Source organism: Hypanus sabinus, chromosome Y (genome assembly GCF_030144855.1).
Source record: "Hypanus sabinus isolate sHypSab1 chromosome Y, sHypSab1.hap1, whole genome shotgun sequence".
Lineage (NCBI taxonomy): Eukaryota > Metazoa > Chordata > Chondrichthyes > Myliobatiformes > Dasyatidae > Hypanus > Hypanus sabinus.
Window position 1 is genome coordinate 1,318,492 of NC_082740.1, and position 25,863 is coordinate 1,344,354.

The 25,863-nt window shown below is 38.2% G+C and overlaps 1 protein-coding gene and 1 pseudogene across 1 annotated transcript in view; both read right to left on the reverse strand.

Annotated features, from left to right (window-relative positions):
- The window catches only part of LOC132385333 (B-cell CLL/lymphoma 9-like protein), a 267,028-nt gene that overhangs the window by 22,041 nt on the left and 219,124 nt on the right, over positions 1 to 25,863 (reverse strand). The window lies entirely within an intron of this gene.
- Positions 1 to 25,863, reverse strand: part of LOC132385336 (probable ATP-dependent RNA helicase ddx6) — a 99,624-nt pseudogene that overhangs the window by 4,046 nt on the left and 69,715 nt on the right.

A 25,863-nucleotide genomic window follows, 5' to 3' on the forward strand; every position in this document is an offset into this window, starting at 1 on the left:
ACAGTTCTCAATAACAGCATATCACAAATTCCTGACAATACTCTAAATGGAGGCGAACAATTATTTAAGTAAATTTTACTAAGCATCAGAATCTATCCAACAGTTTCTATCAATTGATAAGAGCAGGCTTCTGTGTGTGTGTGTTTTTTAACTTACCTGCCTTATTTTAGCATGAATGTAGAAGTAGGAATAACCCAACTGAGAGATTTTCTTGACCAGCAACTCTACTCGCTGAGAAGAGTTGCAGAATATAATTGACTGGTTAACCTGAAGCTGGAAGTATCAAAAATCATTTAGTACAATTTAAGATAATTTTGTAAATGCAAATCCGATTTATGACTATCGTTTCATTCTTACTCAACTGTCAACATTCAATGTAATATCTATACCTTGCGCTGCAGCTAATCAAAAGAAAATTTGTATTGCTGCTCTTTAAAAAGGGTAAAAGACAAACTCTGTCAGATTCTCAAGGACACAGAATTCCAGCATCTTCTACACATCCCAATAGGAACTGAGAAGTTTTTTTGCATCCTGCAATTTCATACATAGAACAAAACTTTGATTGGCTTGGTTTGCTTCCCACTTTGGGAAAAAATATTTCCAATTCTGAACATGCTTGTGAATGGAAAATCTTTGGTGAACATGGTAGAAGCAATTTTCATTTGATTATTGATCAAAACATGAGACTTCATCCTTCATCTAATCATTCAAAAAATTACCTTGAGCTATCCATCAATTGTGCACTAGCTTACATCATGTATTCATATTTAGTACCCAACTTGTTCAGCCAAAATAGAGTTGGTTACTTTTATGCTGTATCATTCTAATGTAGCTGAAGATCAAACTACTCCTTTAGATGTTGAAGATCCCACACTTAGCCTAGAAAAGAGCGTGTTGAGACAGTGGACTTTCTGCCGTTCTGTAACATAGGCATAGAGCTGAGTTACACCTTTCAATGTCAACTCTTCCATCAAGTTAATTTCATATGGTTTTTGTAGATGTGAATTCTGCCAAGAAAAGAAAGCAGTTTTATGCTCTAAATTATTTGCTTAAAGTTAGCCATAAGAATAATATAGTAACAGAGCATGCAATAGAATCTTGATCAAATTAAAATCACTGATGAAATTTTTCATTTGCTTACATCAGAATTGAAGTGTTCTCAAAACTAGCAGTTTTATTCATATAGAAACATAAAATTCTGAAAGGCATAGACAGGATACAGGCTGGAAAGTTGTTTCCATTGGTAAGTGAGAAACTGAAGGCCACAGGGGACTAAGGTGGCATGGTAGCCTAGTGGTTAGTGTAGCATTCTGCAGTGCCAGTGACCTGGGTTCAATTTCACCACTGTTTCAGGCAGTTAGTGTGTTCTTTTACTGGCCTTATGGCTTTCGCAAACAATAATATCATTTTGGATAACCTCCGGGCAGGGACAGTGGGAACAGGTAATCAAAAATGTGGCAGCAGCCTACCAGTAGCAACACAGCAGGCTCATCTGTATAGCACAATAGGTCAAGCTCTAGCTGGACAATAGCAACTAGCAATTTTAACCAAGGGCATAGAATGACAACCCCAAGACTACAAGACTTCAGGATGGCAAATTATGGTGCTGGATCAAGAATGTCTCTATATGGGCACAGAACATTCTAAAAGGCATGAGCAGTTGAAGCTGTGGACCACATTGGTAATAACATAGCATAGCAGTCGCCAACCAGTCAATCGCTATCCACCGGTCAATCTTCGAGATTTTCCCAGTAGTTCCCAAAAAAGAATAAAGGATGTGCACCGGGCAGAAAAGACTGGAAGGAAAACGCTGCAACCTGGAAACAACCTCTCTTTACAAACAGCTTTCCATAGTGGGAGCACTGCTATATTACTATTATCCTAATTGGTATTAATTTATCTTTATAATGCTCACATTACAACACTACTCCTCCTGTAAATGCCAACATTCCCCACATGTAAAAGAACTGGGAAACAAAAAACAGTGGCATCATTAGCTCACATACCCCTGAAACTTATACTAGTGTCTCAGTAACAGTTTACCAATACAAAACACCTAAAAAACGTGGCATATTCAACATTCAGTCTAACAAAGTGAACTGTCCATTCAAACGTTCAGTCTGTCAGGAGGTTTACGAGGGCGCTGTGCTGCAACAAATGAAAATTATTAAGTGTAAGTACAGGAGCTGTCTTACTGACAGACACATCACAGACCGTCTCAGACTGGCTGTCTGTAGTTTTCAGCCAAATTTCAGGGGACTAGCTGGAAGTATTCAGCCCCAGTCATCACACTGGGTACATCAGTCAATTTTTATAATGTTAAATAATGAAACATAGAATTAAAGGTGTTGTAATGTGAGCTTTATAAAAATAAGTAATACTGATGCACCATCAATAACTCACTCTGAGATGTAAGGTGAGATATTGGCTTTTATTGACTGGAAGAAGGAACCAGGAGTGAGTGATCATCATACTACGTCCTGGAGACTGAGAGGCCGAGCTCAGGCCTCAGATCGCCTTTATACCGGGGTCCGTGGGAGGAACCACAGGAGCAGTCAGGAGGGGGCGTGTCCAGACAGGTATATGTAGTTCACCACAAATACCAATTAAGATAATGGTAACATTCCTGCTACGGATAGCTGCCTGCACAGACAGACTGCTTCCGGGGCTGCAGGGTTCCACTTCCGGTCCCTTCTGCCCGGTGTGCATGTATGTCTGAACAGTTTAGTTGGTAGATCTTGTCAAGGTAGGGAATCATGGGCTTAAAATGATTGAATGGTTGGCAACCTCTAACGTAGGAGATAAAGGAAAGTTTAGGCAGTTAGAAAGTGAAAAGACAAAATTACAGAATATCCTCATGTCACATGCTAATGAAAAAAGGCATAAAATGCATGCTACTGCATTGTGCAGGACGGAAGGTTTCAGATACATGCATCATTGCTTCTCTACCAAGCAGCACTAATATCCTTATAGGAAGATTTTCAGATGCTTTTGGAGGGTTTAATAGCACAGCAAAAGGGTTTCCAAACCAGGGCTGTTAAGCAGAGGGAAGACATTGAGGACAAAGTGGAAAGTCAAGCCAAATAAAGCTTAAAGAATTAACAAACAGGAAGAGGTTAATAAGCACCAATGTACAGTTATTTCCAGAATATTATAGCTAAGGCAAATGAACTTGGGGTCGGGATTAGCACATGTCATGGTAGAGATGGCTGCATAAAGAACATTAAAGCTGATGCCTGGGAGCATCTATGCAAGCTTAGCTAAAGAAATGAAAGAGACTGCCGAGTGTTTTCTCTCCCCCTTAGCTATAGGGAAGTAAGCCCTAATGTTTTTTTTGTTAATGGAAAGCAATAGGAACAAACCAGAAAATTGTAGGCTGGTGATCAGTGGTACAGATATGATTGGAGATAATTCTCAGGGATAGAATCTACTCTCAGCAGAATAACAGATCTATTAAAATGGCTTTGTGCTTGGGAAGTTATGTCTTGCAACTTATTAATTTTTGATATGACAAAGACAATAAATGAGGTTAAATCCATGTTGTATACATGAATTTAAGTAAGCTTTCAACACATCATTCATAGCAGGCGGATCATCTAGATTAAGGGACATGGCATTCACAGAAATTAGCTAAGTGGATTCAAAAAGTCATGTTTCAATTATATAAACCAGTTATGCCACATTTGGAAGATGGTATGCCATTCCAATTTCCACATTACAGGAAGAATGTTAAAAAACTGTGCAGAAGAGATTTATTAAGACGTGGTCTGGAATGCTCTTCCAGGGAAAGAAATTGAAGCAGATACAATAGCAAAGTTTGAAGAATTTAGACAGGCACCTGACTAGGAAGGAAACGGAGGATTAAAAACCTTTAGCAGGAATTTGCAATTTAAACTGGCAGCATATCATTCTTAGACATTGAATTTAAGGGACTCTGGCTGTGTTGTACCATGTACTAGGTTCAATACTATGAAAAAGATTCCAGTTTATCTCTCTTCCCAAAGTAATTTCTACAAGGTAGAAGAGATTGATAAGACAGTTTGATGACAAAGTTTTTATAATCATGCTTGTCAATCATCTCAAAGGACAAACAAGATGGCTTTGCACATATTTGAAATGCACTGACTGAATGAAAGATCCACATGCTAGAAGAGGAAAAAGGTTTTATACTGGAAATACAATTTGTTGAGACGGACAAGTAAAGATTCTTACCATGAATTTCTGTACACTGAGTGGGAATGTAGCAGAGTACAGCAAGATCTGTCTGGTTCTTGGTAATGTAGAAATTACATCCTCCGTCATCTGTAAAAAGTTTCGCGACAGTAGTTTATCTGCCTAAATGAACAGTCCAATAAATCCAATATTATACTTCCACTGTGCAGATCAGAATTGCTCATCCAGGAAAAGATAAAAACAAGAGTGTAACAAAATATTCATGACAACAGAGTATCTATAATTACTGTTTGGCTAGCAAGAGGTTACAACATATGAACAAGATGCTGGAAATCTTACGCAATACACAAAAAGGTGCCTGAAAACTCAGTAAGAAGTAACCAGTAAGAAGTAAGTAGTAACTAATGAGAAGAAGAGGAATAAATCAACTGCAGGACTGAATTCAAGACTTGTGAGGTAATGTTACACCTATATAAGATCTTGGTCAGACCTCACTTGGAGTACTGTGCTCAGCACTGGCCACTCACTACTGGAAAGATGTGGATACTATAGAGAGAGCGCAGAGAATTAAAAGGATTTTGCTTGGATAATGAGAGTAGATTTAGAGAAATTGGCCTTTTTTCCTTGGAGCGACGGAAGATGAGAGCTGACCTGATAGAGGTGTATAAGAGTGATGCATGTGAAAACATAGAAAAATAAAAATCTACAGCACACTACAGGCTCTTCGACCCACAATGTTGTGCTGACCTTGTAATCTACTTGACAAACTGCCTAGAATTTCCCTACCACATAGCCCTCTATTTTCTAATTTCAATGTACCTATCTAAGAATCACTTAAAAGACCATGTTGTATCCACCTCTGCCACTGTCACTGGAAGTATAGTCCTTCAATCCTGGATTCATGCCCTCTTGTCCTAGCATCCCCCACCATGGGAAAAAACTTTGCCAAATCTAATCTGTTCAAGCCTCTTAACATTTGGAATGTTTCTATGAAATTCCCCCTCATTCTCCTGAACTCCACAGAATACCGCCCAAGAGCTGCCAGACATTCCTCATTCCTGGAATCATTCTCATGAATCTTCTCTGAACCCTCTCCAATGTCAGTATATTCTTTCTAAAATAAGGAGCCCAAAATTGCACACAATACTCCAAGTGAAGTCTTATGAGCGCCTTATAGAGCTTCAACATCACATCCCTGCTCTTACATTCTATATCTCTAGAAATGAATGCCAACATTGCATTCGCCTTCTTCGCCACTGACTCAACCTGCAAGTTAACCTCTAGGGTATCTTGCACAATGGCTCCCAAGTCTCTTTGCACCTCTGCATTTCAAATTCTCTCCCCATCAATATAAATAATAGTCTGCCTGTTTATTTCTTTCACTAAAGTGCTTGACTACACACTTTGCAAAATTGTATTTTACTTGCCACTTCTTTGCCCATTCCCCAAACCATTTAAATCTCCTTGCAGGCTCTGTTTCCTCAACACTACCCACTCCTCCACCTATCTTTATATCATTGACAAATTTAGCCACAGATCCATACAGCTGGATGAACTCAGTAGGTCGGGCAGCATTTGTTGTACATCTTGATTTGACCACAGCATCTGCAGTGCACTTTGTGTTTACTATCCCTTAATACCATAGTCCGAATCATTGACATACATCATAAGAACACCAACCGCTGTGGAACTCCACTGGTAACTGGCAGCCAGCCAGAATAGGATCACTTTATTCCTACTCCCTGTTTTCTGACAATTAGCCATTGTTCCCTGCTAGTAACTTCCCTGTAATTCCACGGGCTCTTATCTTGCTAAGAAGCCTCATGTGTGGCAACTTGTCAAAGGCCTTCTGAAAATCCAAGTACACCACGTCCACTGCATCTCTTTTGTCTACCGCTTATGATTTCTTCAAAGAATTGCAGTAGGTTACTCAGGCAGGATCTTCCTTTCTGGAAACTATGCTTTGGCCTATCTTGTCATGTGACTCCAGGTAAGCCTTAATTTCATTCCTAATAATCGATTCCAACAACTTCCCAACCACTGATGTCAGGCTAACAGTTTCCTTTCTGCAGTCTCCCCCCCACCCCTTCCTAAATAGCGGAGTAACATTTTGTCTGAGCAGCCTTCAACCTTATGTCATGAACCTCTAACTTCCAGTAATGTATCTTCCCTCCTTTCTCCATTCCCCATTATGGTTACCCTCCTACTTCTTCTCCTTTCACTTGCCCATCATCTCCCTCTGATGCCCCTCTTTTCCCTGTCCTCTCCTATTAGATTCTTCCCTCTTCTCGCTTAATCCCTGTAACAATAACAGCACAAAACAGGCCATCTCAGCCCTTCTAGTATGTTCCGAACGCTTAGCTAGTCCCTCTGGCCCGCACTCAGCCCATAACCCACCATTCCTTTCCTGTCCATATACCTATCCAACTTTACTTTAAATGATAATATCAAACCTGCCTCTATCACTTCTACTGGAAGCTCGTTCCACGCAGATACCTCTGAGTAAAGAAACTTCCCCCTCTTGTTACCCTTAAACTTTTGCCCCTGAACTCTCAACTCATGTCCTCATGTTTGAATCTCCCCTACTCTCAATGGAAAAATCCTATCCACGTCAACTCTATCTATCCCCCTCATAATTTTAAATATCTCTATTAAGCACCCCACAACCTTCTACGCACCAAAGAATAAAGACCTAACTTGTTCAACCTTTCTCTGTAACTTAGGTGCTGAAACCCTGGTAACATTCCAGTAAATCTTCTCTGTACTCTCTCTATTTTGTTGACATCTTTCCTATAAATCGGTGACCAGAACTGTACACAATACTCTAAATTTGGCATTACCAATGTCTTGTACAATTTTAACATTACATCCCAACTCCTATATTCAATGCTCTGATTTATAAAGGCCAGTATACCAAAAGCTTTCTTCACCATCCTATCCACATGAGATTCCACCTTCAGGGAACGATGCACCATTATTCCTAGATCATTCTGTTCTACTGCATTCTTCAATGCCCTACCATTTACCATGTATGTCCTGTTCTGATTATTCCTACCAAAATGTAGCACCTCACGCTTATCAACATTAAACTCCATCTGCCATCTTTCAGCCCACTCTTCTAACTGGCCTAAATCTCTCTGCAAGCTTTGAAAATCTACTTCATTATCCACAACATCACCTATCTTATTATCATCTGCATATTTACTAATCCAATTTACCACCCCATCATCCAGGTCATTAATATATATGACAAACAACATTGGACCCAGTACAGATTCCTGAGGCACACCACTATTCACCAGCCTCCAACCTGACAAACAGTTATCCACCACTACCCTCTGGCATCTCCCATCCAGCCACTGTTGAATCCATTTTACTACTTCAATATTAACACCTAAAGATTGAACCTTCCTAACTAACCTTCTGTGTGGAACCTTGTCAAAGGCCTTACTGAAGTCCATATAGACAACATCCACTGCTTTAGCTTTGTCAACTTTCCTAGTAACCTCTTCAAAAAATTCAGTAAGATTTGTCAAACATGACTTCCACGCAAAAATCCATGTTAACTGTTCCTAATCAGACCCTGTCTATCCAGATAATTATATATACCATCTCTAAGAATACTTTCCATTAATTTACCCACCACTGACTTCAAACTGACAGGCCTATAATTGCTAGGTTTACTCTTAGAACCCTTTTTAAACAATGGAACCACAAGAGCAATATGCCAATCATCCGGCACCGTCCCCATTTCTAATGACATCTGAAATATTTCTGTCAGAGCCCCTGCTATTTCTACACAAACTTCCCTCAAGGTCCTAGGGAATATCCAGTCAGGAGCCAGAGATTTATCCACTTTTATATTCCTTAAAAGCGCCAGTACTTCCTCCTCTTTAATCGTTTTAGTTTCTTTAACTTCCCTACTAGTTTCCCTTACCTTACACAATTCAATATCCTTCTCTTTAGTGAATACTGAAGAAAAGAAATTGTTCAAAATCTCCCCCATCTCTTTTAGCTCCACACATAGCTGTCCACTCTGATTCTCTAAGGGACCAATTTTATCCCTCACTATCCTTTTGCTATTAATATAACTGTAGAAACCCTTTTGATTTATTTTGTTTACTTGCCAAAGCAATCAAAATGACTTATTGAGACAATATGTATAATCCAAGAGATGGGTCTGTATTAGAACTTATGCTCTAGAATAAGCTTGGCCTAGAGATCAAAGCCCAGTGAGGCCAACTTGAGATACTTTTGGTTTATATAGAAACATAGATAACATGTTTGCTTTGGTGTTGGTTTTGGCTTTGGTTTAGGACAACACAGATAATTTTGGTTTAAGACAATATAGGACCTTGGGTGAAAGTGATAAATTTGGGAATGGTCAATTGCAACAGTATTGGGTAGGAGCTGGGCAGAGTAGATATGGGACAGCTAATGAGAATAAATTTACAGCTGTTCTGTAGTCTATTAAAAGACAATTCAGGATCAGGAAAATTGAAAAAACATTTAGGACCAGCTATGTTCCTGTGAGGATGCAAGTAAAGATGGCAAGATTTAGTCAAAAATAAAAACACATGCAACATTTAGTAAGCTAAAAATCAGACAATGTTCTTAAGGGATAATAAAGAAAGGAAGGATGGAAAAAAGTAATTAGGAGAGCTAACATAGGTCATAAAAATGTCCTCAGCAAACAAGATTGAGAATCAGAAGACATTTTCTGTGCATATTCAGAACAGTAGACATTGGCTAGGGAGACAATAGATTTACTAAGTACAGTGGTCCCCAACCACAGGCGGTGAAGCGTGTGGTGTCTGGCCACGAGAAAACGATATGATTTGTCAATATGAAATGATGAGTCAGCTGTACCTTTCTTCATTCCCCATCACACCCACTGCTGAACTTGAAATACGCATGGTCATTAGTCGCCTAAACGCAGTGATACCCTCGTGCGTGATCAGTGATCACTGGTTGGCCTCAGGTAACTGGCTGTCTCACGCGGCCGGCTAGAAATACCAATGCTACTGGCTTGTTGCGCAAACAGATACTTTCAGCACTACCTACAAGGGGGGGGGGGGGGGCGGGCACGCACCCTGTCACACTCCTCGCTTGGTCAGTCACTATCTCCAGACTGCAACCGCCGTGGCTCCGTTACTTGTGTGCTGCAATTTTATATGTTCATACGAGGAAAATATGCGCTGTGTGTTTAATATCCAAATGTCACTTAAAATGTCATGATGCTATTGACTTATAAGTGAGTTATAATTGACTTATCACTATATTCATGCGAGGAAACTATGCGCTGTGTGTTTCATATTAAATTTGTTAGATAAACCCTTTTAAAAACAAAATTGAGTGTTTTATCCACTTTTAAGTGATTTATAGTTGACCTATCACCTATATTCCTGTTGTGATAAACACCTCCCCCCCCCACCCCCCCATCAGCCAGTCCACAAGAATACTGTCAGTATTAAACCGGTCCATGGTATAAAAAAGGTTGGTGACCCCTGTTTAAGGACAAAAGAGATTTATCTATGGAGATAAAGCAAGTGGGCAAGGTCCTTAATGAAAACTTTCTACATGTATTCATCAAGTAAAAATGCAATATGGTTGATGGTGAGATTGGAAGGAATATGCTGATACTGACATTGACATTAACAAAATAGGACTGACTATCTTGAACAACAAAGCTGGCTAAGTCACCCAGATCTGATGAGATTTATCCCTGGAAAACTGAATAAAGCAAGGAAGGAGATGGTAAAGCCTTGACAGAGATCTCCTAGGTGTTAGAGATTTAAGAACCAATGTTGTGCCTTTATTTAAAGGCAATAAGGACAAATTATTGGCCAGCAAACCCTACTTCAGCAACTGGTAAATTATTAAGGATTCTTATGGACAGATTTTCTTGCATTTGGAATAGTCAGCATGGCCCTGTGAGGGAAGTGCCTTTATTACATAAATTTGATTTTGATTTGTTTTGAGAACATGAAGGTGAATCCTGTGGCTAGGGCTGTGGAAGATGGGGCACAGACTTCAGTAGGGCATTTGACAAATATGCAAAAGATCCCGACAAGTGGGATTCAGTGATATGGTAAATTGTATCCAAAATTAGCTTAAGCAAGGAGAGAAGGTGGAAGGGTGTTTGATAGTAACTTCATAGATATGATGGTAGATTATCAAGATTACAAAAGAATCAGATCAGTTGCAAAATTGGCTAGAGAAAAAACTAGCCAAGGTGCTGCATTTTGGAACTTGAAATACAAAAAAGAGTAAATGGAAGGATGTAAAGGAACACTGCATTGATATACAGATTGATTAGGGGTGCAAGTCTATAACATTACACAAAATACTTTTCATGGTACTGTGTAAAAAATTGACAAGTCATGTTGTATAGGACTTCAGAGAATTTTGGTTAAGCCATTTCTGTGAATTTTCATGCAGTTCTGGTCACCATATTAAATGAAGGGTGTGAAGGACTTTGAAAGGGTACACAAGAGGTTCTTCAAGAAATTGTTTGTATTATAAAGTACATTAACTCTTTGGTCAAACTTGAATTACATTCCCTAGGGTATCAATGCTATAAGTGAACCTGAAAGACATATAAAATTATCAACACATAGATACGTCCTTTTCACCAAGATGGAAGTATCTAATACTGCAGCACATAAATTTATGCTGAGGAGAAACATTTAAAAGATAATGGTGAGGCAACTGCTAAGGAAATTAATAAGTTTAGCTGCCTAGAGCTTCCTGTAAAAAGTGGTAGAAGCAAATATAATAGTGAAGTTAAAGAACATTTAGATACACACAAAGTCAGGGAACCAAAGAGCAGGGCACCATTTAAAGCAAATGGGATTAATTTCATTTGTCATCATGGCCTGCTAGTTTGCTCTACTCTTCTAAATTCTGGAAACAAAATAAAGTATGTTTGAAGTTAATATTCTTTCATCTTTTATTCTAACAAAAGGTTAGTGATGAAACATCAACTAGTTCTTACAAGAGAATTGCCAACACATACTTTTACCTGCAGGATATTCCTATATGTAAACTTCAACCAAACACAGCAATCTTTAAGATATTATCTTTGTCTGGATATTAGTTTTAGTGCACTGAATCTTTTTAGATGAATAAAACACTGTCAAATATATAATCACATTGCCATTTAAATTAAATGGAATTTAGAATTGCTTTGATTTTGTTACTTTTATGTTAGATAGAATAAAAACAACTTAATTGCATTTTTAAGTTTTGATTTACCTCATCAAGTATAATCATTTGAATGTTGTCCACTTTGGCCAAACCCTTTTTAATCAAATCCAGAATTCTTCCAGGTGGACTGTATTTAATAGAACACAGATCATAACAGCAGTTTTAACAACACATTCAGAGCTTAGACAAAGGACAATGCATGAACCAAGGACCCTATATAAATAGAGTACACTCAAAACAAAAGTCTGACTGATGGAGTGATCAACTACCCAGTTTTAAAATCTTATAAATTTGCCAGAGTATTGACATTTAGTTTATACAGAAAGCCAAATGGTTAACTACTGTTTAACAGTGCTTTCTTGGTATGATTAATTGCCTTTTTGGTATTAAACTGTTACAACATTTACAGTAAGGTTAACAAATACATGATACTAAAAGTATTGCATAGACAATATATTCAGATCATTTTGTTTACAACAGAATGAATTATAGAGGACAATGGAATATTATTCAATATAAAAATAATATTATTATATTATAATGGAGTTATTCAAAATTGTGGGACCTTTATTAAAATAAACATTTAAAAAGATTTCATAATAACAAGGGACAAATTCTTACAATAGTTATGTTCTAGAATCTACTGCTTGAATTGTGGTAGAAGCAGATTCAACATTCTTAAACAAGAGCTTAATGCTGAAAATACTATAGAGCTGTGCAAAAAAAGAGCAAGAGATTTGGGAAAAAATGAAGAGCCATCAAAAGAGCAATTGCAAGGTCTGAAGAATTATAAATTGCATAGATTATATGTATAGATGTTAATATGTTAATGCACATATGTCATAGTTAATGTTATAAGATGAACCGTTCAGTATTTTTTGTGTCCACTACTTCATCCTAAGAATTATCCCCTTCCTTTGCTAAACAGTTAATAGTGTGACAAATGCAAACAGTTCTAAGCCAAGCTAGACTTCTATTTCTTGACTATTTCACGTGGTCTGTCCATTTCCATCAGCATCACTATTTTCATAACAGACTCAAGAAATTAAACTGTTATGCTAAACATTTACATATTTATCATTCAGAAGATTAAATTCAAATTTGAGTTTCAAATTTCTTGACAAGGAAATATTTGAATTGGGTATAACCACAGAAATTGCTTTTGGACTGTACTAATTCCAATATTTACATTTTCATTATAAATTTTTTTAGAGACTGGTCATTTCATAGATGTTTCAAAGGGTGGATTACATAGGACCCCAGTCTAAATCAGGCTTGTGCTTCTGATTATATCCAATACAATATTCTGAGGTATTGTTACCATTACATGTAAATTTTATTTTTTCCAACTTGTCAACATCTGTAAAAACAGAACTTATTATCTAGGGTCTTACTTTATTACCATTAACAAATTATATACTCAACCAGTCTCATCAAGTCTTAAGATGTCATCCCGGAGATTTGTTCCTCCTGTGGTAGCCATCACTTTTACACCACCGATGTCTTTGCTGACATGCATACAGATTTGACTGACTTGCAATGCCAGTTCTCGGGTAGGCACAATCACCATAGCTTTAAAAAGAATAAGAAAGCAAAAAAAAATAGGTTGCTACTCAGCTAACATTAAATAGCTTATTACTACAACAAAAATAAATTATGCGCAAAAGTCAAGCTTATGCAACAACAGGGGCTCTAACAGCCATCTTTGCACTGCTATGTATAACAGCATTCTACATTAATTACTTGTGCATAGATCTTTCCACATGGCTGACATATTAAACTTAATTCTGTCAACACTATTGGGTAGTAATTACAAAATTAGGGGAACATTTTATATAGGGCACTATTGACCAGCCCAATAAAAATAAAAACAGTTCAGAAAAATCAGTGTAACAATCTTCTAGAGTCAAAACTAAATGGGATCACTGGAAGGATTGACTTTGGAGAACTCAGCAGTATTTGAAGATTAAAACAGAAATTACACAAACCTTGAATACAGTCTCTCTTCAGGTCCAGTCTTTCAAGTAATGGAATGAGGTAGGCTCCATTTTTACCTGTTCCGTTCTTGGCTCTGGCCAATATATCTCTACCTGACAATGAAATAGGAATACTTGTCTCCTGTGAAACTTGAGAGGGGAATATTATACCAAATAATAAAAACATACGCTAACTGCTGTTCTCATTAAAAATCTATGAAACATATAGGGCAACCTAACAGAAGGACATAATAAACAAATAAATTCTCACACTCAACATAAAATTAGTTCCCACCTCCTGTACAACATTCCAACAATAATTGGCACCACTGGTGCAATAGTTGGTTTGGGTTTTGGGTTTGGCCCAATCTCTGATGCTGTCCTTTCAAGCTTTGCCAGTTTTTTCCTATTTTCCAAAGATCTGCCAGTCAACAGGTTACACCAAATTACTTTGCAGCTCCAAACAATGGCAATAAAAAAAAGACAGGTGAGATAACAGAAATATGTGAAAGGAAATACACTGTGGAGTTCAGAGAAGGAAGTGAATGGGATTAATAGGATTGCTTCTCTAGGAGCAGGTTTTATTCTGAAGGGCTGAATGGCCTGATATAAAAATATAAGTACAGGTAGTCCCCAAGATACGAATGTCTGACTTACGGACAACTCGTATTTATGAACCAAGGAAGGAGAACGTCTTCCGCCATTTTATGTCAGATCACGACACCGTCCGCCATTTTAAGTTGGATCACGATGCCGTCTGCCATTTTAAGTCCTTGCCATTGACACTGTGTTGAGTGTTTAACTTTGTATTTGGCTTAAATTTTTTTTAGTAAGATTCACCCTGACCCTGGCCCCGCCGTTCTAGTTGGCTGGTGGCACAGTGAGATCAGCAAATTCGATCCAGTGACAGACCGCTCCCGTGCCGGGTTGATGTCGATCCAGTAACTCCCGTACCATCTGTGCCGGGTTGATGTTGAACTCGCAACTCGACCTCGTAAAAAAAAACACTGCCACCTCCAGTTTAAATTCCCATGTGGAATATTGTGGAGGATCAAATACCCAAACCCAGCACAGTCCCCACTTGTCCCATTTAGTCTGTTTCAGTGCGGTGGAGTTTACGACCTGGGGAATTCAGCACGGTGGTCCTTAGAACCCAGCGGACCTCGGGAGCCGGTGGAGGTCAGAGCCCGACACCCGCAGTTTTTCTGTTCCATTGACGGGAAGCAATCATGATTTAAAATAAAGTGGAATAAGTGTTTAGAAAGAGATGAGATGCCATTGGTCATCGGAAAAGCTTTAGTCTACAGTCGGTCAACAATCGAACAATTTTAAAGGATAATAGGTAAAGTGTGAATAATGGAGCAAGTGAAACGCCCTGCCCCGATGAAAGCTACAATTATTACTAAGCAACAGTGGTTTAATTATTGGAATACATACGTTTCTTAAGTACAATTTTTCTTACGTACAAATCCAACTTAAAGACGGACTCAGGAACGGAACTCGTACATAACCCAGGGACTACCTGTACAAAAAGAAGCAGAACACACACATACCTGAATTGGAGATGGTTTCTCCCAACCCATTTCAAAAATGCCCATTAATAACTCGCGTTTTAAACAATAACCTTCAAATTCATTTCCTTTTGTAGCAGTTACATCCTAAATATTGAAAAGAGAATAAAGCTGATATTACAGTATGTAAGTGCACTGTATAGCACAACAACTCTTAATAGTGTAATTATTATTTATTATTCAAAACAACTGGTGACCAAGTTAACAAGCAAGATTTCAGTGAAGAAAGCACTTTGATAAGGTGGAAAGCATGCAAATGAAACTCTCACAGACCACAGATATTATAATAGTACAAATTTTTAAAAAATCATTGATTTGTATATTTCACCAAATAAAAAAATGTTCTAAATTTCATTACAAAATGCAAAGACAAATTTGATGGGAATTTGCTGAACACTGGACACTGTGAATGAATATTAATAATAAGTACGCCCTTAACTCCTGGTGGAGTCATCGGGGCACTGTCATGACAAGCTTTTTGCACCGATCTTTTTGGTGATTGCTCATCATGTGGTGTTTCTTTAGCATTCTCTTATTTTTATTTTATGAGGTCGAGTGGCTAGCTCGATGCTCAACTCAGCATGGATGGAAAGCACATAAGGGAGCTGGCTGGATTCAAATTCGGGACCATTCACCCTTTAGTCCAGTGTTGATGCCACTATGTCACCCATTGGCCACTGTGAATAAATGACTGTCAATAGATGTACTAATTTTACAATTGGAATATAAGTACAATGACTGTTTAATTGGAGTAAGGGGAAATATGAGCCTAGCAGTCAGGAACTTGGAAGCATAATTGCAAACAGGTGTTCTCAGGGAAACGTACTAAAGAAATGTGGCAAACGTTCAAGGGGATATTTTTGCGGGGTTCTGCGTAGCTATGTTCCAATGAATGGATTGTAGGTGTACAGGAACCATGGTATACATGTTGTAAATCTAGTCAAGAAGAGCTTACAAAAGTTTCAAAGAACTAGGTAATGATAGAGATTTAGGAGATTATAAGCCTAGCAGGAAAGAGTTTAAGAATGAAATTAGGAGAGCCAGAAGGGGCCATGAGAAGGTCTTGGCTGGTAGGATTAAGGAAAACACCAAGGCATCCTACAAGTATGTGAAGAGCAAGAGGATAAGACATGAGAGAATATGACTAATTAAGTATGACAGTGGAAAAGTGTGTATGGAAGTTGGATAAGTCATCGGGACCAGACGAGATGTACCCCAGGCTACTGTGGGAGGTGAGGGTGGAGACTGCTAAGCTTCTGGCAATGATCCTTGCATCTTCAATGGGGACAGGAGATGTTCCAGTGGAGTGGAGGGTTGCAGATGTTGTTCCATAATTCAAGCAAGGGAATAGGGATAGCTCAGGAAATTATAGATCAGTGAGTTTTGCTTCAGTGGTTGGTAAGTTGATGGAGAAGATCCTGAAAGGCAAGATTTATGAACATTTGGAGAGGCATAATATGATTAGGAGTAGTCAGCATGGCTTCGTCAAAGGTAGGTCATGACTTTTGAGCCTGATTGAATTTTTGGAGGATGTGACTAAACATATTGATGAGGGTCAATGTAGTGTACATGGATTTTAGCAAGACATTTGTTAAGGTACCCCATGCAAGACTTACTGAGAAAGTAAGGAGGCATGGGATCCAAGGTGACATTGCTTTGTGGATCCAGAACTGACTGAGGATCAGAAGGATTGGACTCTGTGGTTAAGAAGGCATACGGTGTATTGGCCATCATCAGTTGTGGGATTGAATTTAGAAGCCGAGAGGTAACGTTACAGCTGTATGGGACCCTGGTCAGACCCCACTTGGAGTACTGTGCTCAGTTCTGGTCGCCTCACTACAGGAAGGATGTGGAAACCATAGAAAGGGTGCAGAGGAGATTTACAAGGATGTTGCCTGGATTGGGGAGCATGCCTTATGAGAATAGGTTGAGTGAACTCGGCCTTTTCTCCTTGTAGCGAAGGAGGATGAGAGATGACCTGATAGAGGTGTACAAGATGATGAGAGGCATTGATCATGTGGATAGTCAAAGGCTTTTTCCCAGGGCTGAAATGGCTAGAACGAGAGGACATAGTCTTAAGGTGCTTGGAAATACATACAGAGGAGATTTCAGGGTTAAGTTTTTTACACAAAGAGTGGTGAATCCATTGTTTGGTCTGCCAGCAGTGGCGGTGGATGTGGGAGGTGGAAATGATGGGATCTTTTAAGAGACTCCTGGATGTTGATACATGGAGCTTATAATAATAGAGAGCTATGGTTAAGCCTAGATAGTTCTAAGGCAAGGACATGCTTGGCACAGTTTTGTAGGCTGAAAGGCTTCTATTGTGCTGTAGGTTTTCTATGCTTCTATGTTATTTAAAGTAGGTTTAAATGGAGCAGGAACACCTCTTGAAGAATCTTTAGATACCACTGTGACCAAATACATCTCCATCTTACTGGTTACCTGGACCTCCAGCCTCCCAGATAACGTTTGAATCAGGTGCACTGAGATACAGCTCCTCTCAGAGTGTGTTAAGGAACTGTAGGGGCAGCATGATGACCTTTGACTCACACTGGAGACTGAAATGATTGATAAAAACTACAGGGATGGAGGGAGGGAGTCACTCCTAGGTTGCAGGAGACAAGTGAATGGGTGACAATCATGAATGGAAAGGGATATATCCCCATGGCTGTTCCTCTGAATAACAAGAATATTGCTATGAACTGTTAGGGGTATCTAACTTGGTGGGAGAATGGAGGGGTGGGGGCGATGGAAGGGTGGGAAGCCACAGCAACTGGCACTGCATTTGGCACTGTGGCTCAGAAGGAAAGGGGTCACAGGAAGAATGCTGTAGTGAAAGAAGATTCCACGGTTAGAAGAGTAGATAGGAGAATGTGTGGATGCATTAGAGACCCAGAAGGTATGGTGCCTGAGAGCCCTGGGTCATATCCATGACATTCTAAGGAGAGAAAGTGTGCAATTAGTTGTCTTGGATTATTTTTCAGATCCTCAGGGTTACTCCAGTGTTTGCAAGCAGCCTTAATACATCACTTATTTTAAAGTTTAAACAAATACACAAATATCAAACAAACTGAGTAAAGAGCAGAGAAACAAAACAGAGATTCAATGAAAAGAAAGCTAAGATTAAAAGGCGAAGAAATTAAGGTGGTGCATCTGAAAAATCCATCATCTTTTATAATCCAGAAAACTCCTTAAATAAGAATAATCACTACTTGTGCAATTATGTCATGTGGGTAATGTACTATCATTTAGCCAATTAAAAATGGAAAGATATATGTAACTACTATGCTGAATTCTGGTGAGGACAAACCACAACCATACTGTGAACCAAATATTCATGAGTCAGTTAAAAAAGTTCAACACTACTACTTCAGCTCTATATTAATATATCTAACAACTTACAAAAAGCATTACAAAAGCAGATTCCAATAGTACATATCTGTACCAATGACAACAGTTGTAAAATAAAGTTGGTAAATCCTTTCCAATTACTGGTGTTCTGCATTAATTACTCATAAAATGTGGTCTGATCACCTGTCTCAATAATAGACAAGCACAATCTGCCTAAACTAATAACACAAAAGCAACTGTCCTTCTTGCCAATACTGAAATACCGTTTAAACAACCATTCTAGATTCAAAAAAGTATGACGACTTTCTTTTGACAAGTTATATGGTTTTCTGTATTCCATGGCCATCTGGAAATTACAATTTTAAGAGCTGTATTCTGCATACATTGACAATAACATAAACCTCTGAACTTTGAACCTCTACCAAAGCTACTTGGAATCAGGTGTTTGAATCAATGAGATGAGAGTGGATGTGTGGATTGTAAAACCATAAGACCATAAGTAGAATTTGGCCATTTGGCCTATCAACTCTGCTCCACCATTCAACCATGCCTGATGCTTTTATCCCCCTTCTCAGACCTACTCCCCAGCCCTCTCCCCATAAACCTTAATGCTGTTTTCAATCAAGAATCAATCTCTGCCTTAAATCAACCTCCACAGCTGCACATGGTAACAAATTCTACAAATTCACCACACTCTGTGATATCAATGGAAGTGTACCAGTTCACAGAAATGGAGGGAGTTTGGATGGAAAAACTTGATAAGATATTTTATTACAGCCTCTCAGAAATCCCATTATAATAGTAACCTCCCTGTTTGCTGGAGAAATTGTGGAAATCAAAATGCAAATCATTACCATATTTTTTGGGACTGCCCTGTTATCAAAAACTATTGGAGGGGGATACACAATGCCCTACAAGACATTTTTAAATGTGAAATACCCTTGGAGAGTAAGACAGTATGTTTTGGATATATACCTCAAAAATGGTTGAAAAGAGATAAATAGAACATACAGGGTAAATGGTAGGGCATTGAGGAATGCAGAGGAACAGAGAGATCTAGCAATAACAGTGCATAGTTCCCTGAAGGTGGAGTCTCATGTAGATAGGGTGGTGAAGAAAGCTTTTGGAAAGCTGGCCTTTATAAATCAGAGCATTGAGTACAGAAGTTGGGATGTAATGTTGAAATTGTACAAGGCATTGGTAAGGCCAAATTTAGAATATTGTGTACAGTTCTGGTCACCGAATTATAGGAAAGATATCAATAAATTAGAGAGAGTGCAGAGACGATTTACTAGGATGTTACCTGGGTTTCAGCACTTAAGTTACAGAGAAAGGTTGAACAAGTTAGGTCTCTATTCATTGGAGCGTAGAAGGTTGAGGGGGGATTTGATCGAGGTATTTAAAATTTTGAGAGGGATAGATAGAGTTGGCGTGAATAGGCTGTTTCCATTGAGAGTAGGGGAGATTCAAATGAGAGGACATGATTTGAGAGTTAGGGGGCAGAAGTTTAAGGGAAACACAAGGGGGTATTTCTTTACTCAGAGAGTGATAGCTGTGTGGAATGAGCTTCCTGTAGAAGTAGTAGAGGCCAGTTCTGTTGTGTCATTTAAGGTAAAATTGGATAGGTATATGGACAGGAAAGGAGTGGAGGGTTATGGGCTGAGTGCGGGTAGGTGAGATTAAGAGTTCGGCACGGACTAGGAGGGCCGAGATGGCCTGTTTCCGTTCTGTGATTGTTATATGTTATATTTAATGAATATACTGTTGGCGGCTGGTAAAAAGACTCTTACTAGGAAATGGTTATCACAGGAGATCCCAACTTTAAATACAGGGATAGAAATTACAATGGACATTTACAAAATGGAAAAGGTAACAGCATCTGTTAATCATAAGCTGGAACAATTTGATTCATGGTTTAACTACATGATGCCTCATAGGCCTGATTTTATTCTCACAAATCAATGAATCTGCTGTTAAAAAAAAGATCACTCCCTACTTGTACATAGTTCTTTCCTTTTGTTTGTTTTCTCTTTCCATTCTTTTCTGTAAGTGTATACCCCAGATAAATACTTTGTGGAGATTTGTGATATATATGACTATATGATGTATATGTACAATGTCTGAAATACATCTTATAGAAATGTATTCATTGTTCATTGTTCAAACAATGAACCAATAAAAAAATTACAAAAAAATAATTCTCCATATCCCTGTTTTAAATGGACACCTCTCCATCCTGAGGCTGTCCTCTTTTCCTTGACTCCCCACAATGGGAAACATTCTTTCCACATCTATTGTCTAGGCTTATATTCAAAAAGGTTTCAATAAGACTGCCCACCCCGTTCTTCTAAATTCCAGTGATAAATGTTGTAAAGCAAAGAAGCAATTAGCATTTATATGGGAAAATTTTTTGAGCGTTCCCAGACCCAAAAAAATCAAAGCAAATAACACATAGAATGACACTAACATATAGTAAAAGCAGGAATAATATAATAAATTTACACTCTATATAAAGAAGAAATATTGTAGGTACGGTGTGGTTTCACTAATCAAACTCAGGGAGGTAGCGAACCAAATCAAATCAATTTGGAGAAATAAAATCAGCACGTACGTGCAAATGTACTTCATCATTCTGAATTTAGATAATTTCTTCTTGCAAGCTCTCTCCTGTTCTTCCACCTTGTAAATTTGGTTAATTATCCAGTCCAAAATTTCAAAATTGTTCGAATCCACGAATCATTTCTGAAAATCCTTTTCAGTGACTGCAGGTATAGGCAGTACTTGTTTCAAATCACTGTCTGTGAAAGGGAGTGCCATACCTTCCACGCAGGGAAACCTTGAGAACATTCTTCTCCCAATGTTTCACTTGTATATTTCCAATTTTTTGATAAAAATGGACATAATAAATTTTGCATGATTTGACTGAAATTCTCAGCATGGAGTTTCATATTGTCATATGTTCATTTTGTCATATTAATCAACTAGGTGTAATATTTTTAGCAAAATTTCAAACAGTGTCAAAAAGATTAAGGAATATTTAAGAAATAACCTTTTGACAGCCAACATACTTCAGCGTGAGTAAGCAGGCACTCAAAATCTTTATCATTATCATGGCATAACTGGCAAAATATTCTGCTGTTTTATGGATGAGCTTTATTAGAAGAGCCATGCTGAGGTTTTTGACTGCGAGATGTTGACAATGAATTACACGACGTATTGCAAACAGACTGGAATTCTTTTTTTTCATGACACTAAACTAACATGGTGACCTGTCATAGATGGTGCTCCAAGAAATCATGTTCCTAATTGGGATACTTTCATACATTGTGAGATCTATGTTAATATTTGTTTTTAACTTTACAGAAGAGAATTTCTTCATAAACATCCACTTTTGATAAACCACACATGCCATTAGCAGTACCTCACTGTCTTGCACAGTTGTCTCATCCAGTTGTATCCCAAATTCTGTTTTTGTAGTTCTGTGCATAGATAATACTCAATATCACTCATTTCAACAACACGATGAGCTACAGAGTGTGGAAGAAAAATAGTAAGACATTGTGATGTACATTAAGGGGTTAATGACCTGCTAGTATATGAATTCAAAGTCTCTAATCACTTCTCTGAGACTAATGTACACTGGGTGACTGAAATGTACTTTGTAGATGGGATGGAAAAATAACTATGTCTGTGCTTCCTTGTTCTAAGAATCATCACATGTCTGCGCTCGAGAAAGTATGATATACTGTCCTGGGAACTAACACTTAAGAAACTGTATAACCGCTCAAGGACATATAGCGCAACTTCATTATTCTAAAGAGTTGTAGTTGAAGATCCCTCCTTTTCAGATTTAAGTGCTTCTTGTAACGGATGCCTGGGGTATCAATAAGAGTGTAATCCATTGTTGAGCAGAGTCTCGAACTCAGGTTTAGGAGTCTGGGCTGATATCATGTAATAAAACCCTTTAGTCTGAAACAATCCTCTGAGTCAGCCTGTCTGCTGCTCCTGAGATTCTTTTCCACAACACAGTTATTACTCAAAAGAATTGATATTAAAATACTGGTATCCAATTTGAGAACAGTGGTGAGCACTTCAGATACACCACTCATTATTAAATTTTCACCAACTACATGAGATTTGCCATACTATGCTATCATTTTGGAAATGATGTAATCAATGAGACCACCATCAAAATCATTTTTAACTTTCTTTGCAAATTACTCGAGAGTGCAATATCTTTCAAATGTTTCTTTCATCTTCTGGAACTGAGTAATAACTTAAGTAGGTGTTTCAAGGTGAAATTATGGAAATGTTCTTGCAACCTTGTCGGTTTTGAGGCTTCACTAAACAGTACAATACTACAAGTAAGACAAATGAGGCATTACTGATCTGACAGGAACAGAATAAAACCATACACCACATATGTAACACTGTATCGACAAACTTTTTGTAATTTCTGATTTCTTATCAGGGTTTGAATTTAAGGCTTTACTGCCTTCAGACTCAGAGATTGTGTTGTATTTATCCATCATTAAAGTCACTAAACTAACATTTAAGAATTATCACAGTCTAGGAATGTTTAACAGATTTTAATGACAGCAGTGAGTCTACGCGTCTCAAGTTAGGAAGCGCTTACCACGCCCTCCCCAAGAATCTTGAACATCCCCAATGACTTCCCCTAATGCCCCATTAGGACATGTAACTACCCCATGAGGGGATAGTACAGTACTCATGGGAATCACTGGTTTATTCCTTTTAAAATAATGCCACACTATCAATCCTCCAATTCTTCCCTAGAATTCTTGCAGCCACAAGGGATTGAAAACTGTAGTGCTGGTTTCTGCATTTCCTCCCTCCTTTCTTTTTAAAGCTTGTGATCCATTTAATCTGGCAATGTCAATTTACACGTTTTTAAAAGAGAATAAGCTTTTCTTAATTTCTCCTCTGAAATATTTTTAGATTTTGCATTTGGCAAGATTTTTTTAATTGCTTGTTTTCCCAATTTTTTAATTTCACTGCCATTCTTTTTGTAGCACCATTTCTATCAAAACCTTGCTTTCTTGACCCATTAATTAATTAATGAAGGGATTTACAGATTTTTGTTTCATTTTACTGTGAACAAATTTCCTACACACCCTAAAAAAGATTTAAATGAATGCTGAACAAAATATTATCCTTTGCTACTTGACATACACCTGTCCGCTTCAAACTTTTGAAAGAATCTGACAACAAATCACTGACCTGTACTCATTTACCAACAAATTGTCCATGGCACACCACTGAAAGGCTCCTGTCTGGACCAGCAGATTCTGAGACAAAATATGGACAATTTGTTGGTATATGAGTACAGGTCAGTGATTTGTTGTCAGATTTCAAACACTTGTTCACTGACTGTAAAATGTTCTCTTAATACTCCTAAAACTAAAGTTAAAATTGCTCAAAATTCAACATTCAATGTAAACTTGTGTGGCAGTATGCACAGTGGTCAGAATGGATCTCCAGGATGTGAGAACTGCCTTCCTGTCAAACAATCAGCCACAAAATATTATAGAATCGGATTTGTTCTCCTGATGGCATATTCAGCAAATGTGTTGAATAGTAACCTTGAGCAGAATCAATGAAAAAACAAGTTTTTTCAGAAGACAAAACTTCTCTTCTCAGAAGACAACTACAAATATAAATATAAAAAGCAATAAATAATGAGAACATGAAATAACAAGATAAAGATTTCTTAAAAAGAGTAAAAAGAGTTCACAAACAGAAGAAAATCTGCCTGATGAAGTGACTCGACCCAAAGCATCTACTGCTTACTGGGTTTCTATAGATGCTGCATGGCTTGCTGAGTTCCTTAGCATTTTGTGTGTGTTCCTGAAAATGACAGTGGGAACAACTTAATAACTGGACAGCTGAGTGTAGATAGGAGAAGCACTGTCGACGTTTTGGGTCGAGACCCTTCATCAGGACCCTTCATTAGTCCTGACGAAGGGTCTCAGCCTGAAACGTCGACAGTGCTTCTCCTTATAGATGCTGCCTGGACTGCTGTGTTCCACCAGCATTTGTGTGTGTTGTTTGAATTTCCAGCATCTGCAGATTTCCTCGTGTTTGAGTGTAGATACCTCATGATGGTTGAGGGGAGTAGTAACTGTTCCTGAACCTAGTAGTGTGGGTCAACAGGCTCCTCTGTACCTTCTTCCTGATGGCTGCAATGAAAAAAAGAGCATGGCCTGAGTGGTCAAGGGTCTCTTGTGGATGGATGCTGATTTCCTGCAACAGTGTTTCATGTAGATGTGCTCAATGTTTGGGTGGGTTTTATCCACGATGTTCTGAGCTGAATCTAATATCTTTTGTAGGATTTTCCATTCAAAGATATTGGTGTTCCCATCCCAGGGCATAATGCTGTCAGTCAGCACACCTTCCATCACATATCTATACAAATCTGTCAAGGTTTCCAATGACACACCAAATCTCTGCAGGCTCCTGAGATAGTACAGGTGTTGCCATGCTTCCTTCACAATTAATGTTGGGTTCAAAACAAAACCTTTGAGATAGTGACACCCAGAAATTCAAAGTTACTGACCCTGTTCTGAAGTCTGACTGAGTGAGAAGTTGTTGCTGGGACACCAGTCAGCCAGATTTTCATCCTCCCCCTATAGGCTGATTTGTCACCACCTTTGATTCGGCCAATGACAGTGGTGTCATCAGCAGACTTAAATATGACATTGGAGTGTGATTAGCCACATAGTCATAAATGTAAACTGATTAGAGCAGGGAAGCATGTCCGGCAAAATGGGGAGAATCCCGGAATAATGGGTCAATATTTACAACACATATTTCTGAGCTTCCTTCCACGTTACCTCGGAGCGAAGGAGAGTACTAACCCAAACATTTCCCTACCATGTACCCAAGGAAGAAATTTCAGTAGAAATTAACAATAATTTTAAGAGATTTATCAAAACACCTACCATAAACGTCTTTTTGAATAGTCCTAAACACAAGAAATTTAAGGAAAATAAACATGTATTCAAGAGAAAATGCGAATTACTGACAACGGGATCAGAAGAAAAAATAATGAATTGTGCTAAAATGCTGTAATCAAAAATAAAAGTACACCTGTAGTCCTAATGCTTCAGTATCACACTGTATGAGAAAATAATTTAAGACAAACCCGAGATGGCGGCAATATCACTCCGATTTTCCTTTTCCTAATCTCTTTTTCAACTCTGCCCAATTTCAATATGGCATCTCTCCCTCTACTCCTAACGTCATCAGACAAGCTTCAAATATATCACATCAATTATTAAAGCAATGGTGCTAGAACATTAGAAAAAACATCCACATCTTACGAAACTCCACAAATTTATTATAACGTATTCTAAAATGAAGGCAATTTCTAATTTAATTTAAATCTGGTTTAGGAGACGGGGGGGAGTGGCGTTTGGAACACTTTATCACGTGACTTTACCCTCTTGTCACACGATGCTCTGTACCGACCGTATACCATGATAAGTCCAGGATTTATTATTAATAGTTTACTATTATATATATATATATCTCTATTAGTCTCTCACTCTCAGAATTGGAGA